The following is a 4,965-nucleotide window of genomic DNA, read 5'->3' as shown; positions in this document are numbered from 1 at the left end:
CTTTGGATCACTTTGAAGCCCATGGTGACAAAGGAAATATCCTCAGACAAAAAACCAAAAAGAAGCTTTATGAGAAACTGCTTTGTGATTTGTGAATACATCTCACTGGGTTACATGATTCTTTTCATGGAACATTTTGGGATATCTGGAAGGGATATTTTGGATCACAGTGAAGCCTAGGGAGACAAAGAAATATCCTCAGATAAAAACTAGAAGGAAGCTTTCTCAGAAACTGCTTTGTGATGTGATAATTTGACTCACAGTGTTACATGATTCTTTTCATGGATCAGTTTTGTAGCACTGTTTTTTTTGGGGGGGAATATGAGAAGGGATATTTTGAATCTCATTGAAGCCTATGGTGACAAAGAAAATATCCTCAGATAAAAACTAGGAAGAAACATTTTGAGAAACTGCTTTGTGATGTGTGAATTCATCTCACAGTGTTACACAGTTCTTTTCATTGAACTATTTGATAACACTGTTTTTTTTTTTTTTTGTATCTGCAAAGGCATATTTGGGAGCGCATTGAGGCCTGAGGTGAAAAACTATATATCGTCAGATAAAAGCTAGAAACAAGCTTTCTGAGAATATGTTTTGTGATCTTTGAATTTATTTCAACGAGTTGCACCATTCTTTTAATTGAACAGTTTCCTAACACTGTTTTCTTGGAATACACAATGGGATATTTCAGAGCGCATTTTAAGCTTATGATGATAAAGGAAATAACCTCATATAAAAACTACTAAGTAGCTTTGTAAGAGAAACTTATTTGTGATGTGTATATTCATCTCACAGTGTAAAACCTTTCTTTTCATGGAGAAGTTAGTTAACTCTGTTTTCGTCGAATCTATAAAGTGATGATCGGGAGCGAGTAGAGACCTATGGTGAAAAAGAAAATATCCTCAGATAAAAATGGAAAGTAGCTTTATGAGAAACTGCTTTGTGATGTGTGAATTCAACTCACAGAGTTACACCACTCTTTTTGTTGAGCAGTTTGCTAACACTGTTTTCATGGGATCTACAATATGCTATTTCAGAGAGCATTGAAGTCTCAGGTGAGAAATGAAATATCCTCAGACAAAAAACAAAAAGAAGCTTTCTGTGAAACTCCTTTGTGATGTAAGAATTCATCTCACAGGGTTAGACTTTTGTTTTCATGGCACAGTTTGATAGCACTCTGTTTGGGGAATGTGAGAAGGAATATTTTGTACTGAAATGAAGCTCATGGTGACAAAGGAAATATCCTCAGATAAAAATTAGAAAGAAGCTTTATGAGAAACTTCTTTGTGATGTGTGTATTCATCTCACAGAGTAACAACTTTCTTTTCATGGAGCAGTTTGCTAGCAATGTTTTTGTGAAATCTGCAAAATGAACTTTCCTCAGATAAAACCTAGAAAGAAGCCTCCTGAAAAACAGCTTTGTGATGTGTGAATTCATGTTACAGAGTTTTACCATTCTTTTCATTGGGCAGTTTGATAACACAGTTTTTGTGCAATCTGCAATAGGATATTGGGAGTGCATTGAAGCCTATGGTGACAAAGGAAATATCCAAAGACAAAAGTCCAAAAAGAAGCTTTCTATGAAACTCCTCTGTGATGTGTGAACTCATCTCACAGAGTTACACTGTTCTTTTCATTGAGAAGTTTGCTAACACTTTTTTCGATTAATCTGCTATGGGATATTGGGAAGCACATTGATTAATACAGTGAAAAAGGAAATATACTCAGATAAAAACTAGAAAGGTTTCTGAGAAACATCTTTGTGGTATGTGAATTTATCTCACACAGTTACACCACTTTTTTCATGTAACAGCTTGGTAACACTGTTTTGGGTGAATCTGAGAAGGGATATTTTGGGTCACATTGAATCTATGGTGACAAAGGAAATATCCTCAATTAAAAGCTAGAAATACGATGTCTGAGAAACTACTTCATCATGTGTGAATGCATCTCGCAGAGTTACACTGTTGTTTTCACTGAGTCGTTTGATAACACTGTTTTCGTGGAATCTGCAATAGGATATTTGGGAGAGCATTGAAGCCTGTGGTGACACAGGAAATATCCTCCGAGAAAAACCAAAAAGAAGCTTTCTGAGAAACTGCTTTGTGATGTGTGAATTCATCTCACAGATTTACACCTTTCTTTTTATGGAACAGTGTGCTAACACTATATTCGTGGAATCTGCAAGGGGATATTCACGAGCAATATATATTGAGGCAAATTGTGAAAAAGGAAATATCCTCAGATAAAAACTAGAAGGAAGCTTTCTGAGAAAGTTCTTTGCAATGTGTGAATTCATTTCACAGTGTTACACCTTTCCCTTCATGTAGCAGTTTTCTAACACTGTTTTTTTTTGAATCTGCAAAGGGATATTTGTGAGTGCTTTGAGATCTATGGTGAAAAAGGAAATATCTTCACATAAAAACTAGAAAGAAGCTTTTTCAGAAACTGCTTTCTGATGTGTAAATTCATCTCACAGAGATACACTGTTCTTTTCTTTGAGCTGTTTGCTAACACTGTTTTCTTGGAATCTGCAATGGGATATTCAGGAGCGTGTTGAAGCTTATGGTGATAAAGGAAATATCCTCATACAAAAACTAGATAGAAGCACTCTGGAAAACCACTTTGTGATGTGTTAATTCATCTCACGGAGTTACACGATCCTTTTTATGGATCAGTTTTGTAGCTCTGTTTTTGTGGAATCTGAGAAGGGATATTTTGGATCACACTGGAGTCTTTGGTGACTAAGGAAATATACTCAGATAAAAACTAGAAAGAGACTTTCTTTAATCCGGTGGGACCGTGTGTCAGAACAATCTTGAATCATGAAGCTACTAACCAAAGCTGGGTCCTTCTCGAGATTTTATTCCCTCAAAGTTTCCCCCAAAGTTAAAGCCACAGCTGCGCCTGCAGGAGCACCACCACAACCTCAGGACCTTGAGTTTACCAAGTTACCAAATGGCTTGGTGATTGCTTCTTTGGAAAACTATGCTCCTCTATCAAGAATTCTTTTGTTCATTAAAGCAGGCAGTAGATATGAGGACTCCAACAATTTAAGAACCACCCATTTGCTGCAACTTGCATCCAGTCTGACAACACAAGTAGCTTCATTTTTCAAGATTACCCATGGAATTGAAGCAACTGGTGGCAAATTAAGTGTGACTGCAACAAAGGAAACCATGGCTTACACTGTGGAATGCCTGTGAGGTGATGTTGATATTCTAATGGAGTTCCTGCTCAATGTCACCACAGCACCAGAATTTCGTCGTTGGGAAGTAGCTGACCTTCAGCCTCAGCTAAAGATTGACAAAGCTGTGGCCTTTCAGAATCCACAGACTCATGTCATTGAAAATTTGCATGCAGCAGCTTACCGGAATGCCTTGGCTAATCCCTTGTACTGTCCTGACTATAGAATTGGAAAAGTGACATCAGAGGAGTTACATTACTTTGTTCAGAACCATTTCACAAGTGCAAAAATGGCTTTGATTGGACTTGGCGTGAGTCATCCTGTTTTAAAGCAAGTTGCTGAACAGTTTCTCAACATGAGGGGTGGGTTTGGTTTATCTGGTGTGAAGGCCAAATACCGTGGAGGTGAAATCCGAGAACAGAATGGAGACAGTCTTGTCCATGCTGCTCTTGTAGCCGAAAGTGCTGTCACGGGAAGTGTAGAGGCAAATGCGTTTAGTAACCTTCAGCATGTCCTCGGTGCCAGGCCACATGTCAAGAGGGGCAGCAGCCCCACCAGCCATCTACAGCAAGCTGTTGCCAAGGCAACTCAGCAGCCAATTGATGTTTCCGCATTTAATGCCAGTTACTCAGATTCTGGACTCTTTGGGATTTATACTATCTCCCAGGCCACAGCTGCTGGAGATGTAATCAAGGCTGCATAGAATCAAGTCAAAACAATAGCTCAAGGAAACCTTTCCAACACAGATGTCCAAGCTGCCAAGAACAAGCGGAAAGCTGGATACCTAATGTCAGTGGAGTCTTCTGAGCGTTTCTTGGAAGAAGACGGGTCCCAGGCTCTAATTGCTGGTTCTTATGTGCCACCATCCACAGTCCTTCAGCAGATTGATTCAGTGGCTAATGCTGATATCATAAATGCTGCAAAGAAGTTTGTTTCTGGCCAGAAGTCAATGGCAGCAAGTGGAAATTTGGGACGTACACCTTTTGTTGATGAGCTGTAATACTGACTAGAGGAGAGAGCTGAATATTCTCTCAGCCCAGAGCAGCAAACACATGAAAGTCAGAAATCTCTAATATAACATTTGTCTTTTTTCCAGTGAGGTAAAATAAGGCATAAATGCAGGTAATTATTCTCAGCTGACCTAAAGTCAATAGAACATTCTGCTTAGGTGTTTTATTACGTTTTTCTCAATGGGTTAATCAACAAGTATTTATTATATGCTGATATTTTTGTTTTAGATGCTTTATTAAAGGAGACAGGAATGTAATTATTGAGTATAGAAGCATTAGAAACTAGTAAAAGTAAGGCTAAGTGGCTATCAGCGTAAATAGTGCCAGGTTACTATTGGTGGCTTTTCAGGTGAAATCAAGTTCAAAAGCTAAATGGTCTGGTTTTTACCCCTGTTTTGTCTTTTTTGAAATAAAATTATTTCCCCCCCCCAAAAAAAAAAAACAAAACTAGAAAGAAACCCTCTGAAAAAGTTCTTTGTGATGTTGAGTTCATCTTCGTGAGGTACACCTTTTTTTTCATGGAACAGTTTGCTAAAACTGCTTTCCTGGAATTTGCAAAGGGATATTTGGGAGCGCCTTGAGCCCTATGGTGAAAAAAGAAACATGCTCTGATAAAAACTAGAAAGAAGCTTTATGAGAAACTGCTTTGTGGAGGTTGAATTCATTGCACAGAGTTACACCTTTCTTTTCATTGAGCAGTTTTGTAGCACTTTTTTGGGGGTATCTGCAAAGGGATATTTGGAAGCTCAAGGAGGCTGATGTTGAAAA

General features: G+C 38.3%; 1 pseudogene across 1 annotated transcript; it reads left to right on the top strand.

Annotated features, from left to right (window-relative positions):
- The first annotated feature begins 2,797 nt into the window (after window positions 1-2,797).
- Window positions 2,798-4,362, top strand: LOC701964 (cytochrome b-c1 complex subunit 2, mitochondrial pseudogene; annotated as a pseudogene). Its single transcript, XR_010146.5, has one exon. The product of XR_010146.5 is annotated as a cytochrome b-c1 complex subunit 2, mitochondrial pseudogene (transcript).
- Window positions 4,363-4,965: the final 603 nt, after the last annotated feature.

This window comes from Macaca mulatta, chromosome 19 (genome assembly GCF_049350105.2).
Source record: "Macaca mulatta isolate MMU2019108-1 chromosome 19, T2T-MMU8v2.0, whole genome shotgun sequence".
Classification (NCBI taxonomy): domain Eukaryota; kingdom Metazoa; phylum Chordata; class Mammalia; order Primates; family Cercopithecidae; genus Macaca; species Macaca mulatta.
Note: the sequence above shows the minus strand (reverse complement) of the source record. Positions and strands in the feature narration are given on the sequence as shown.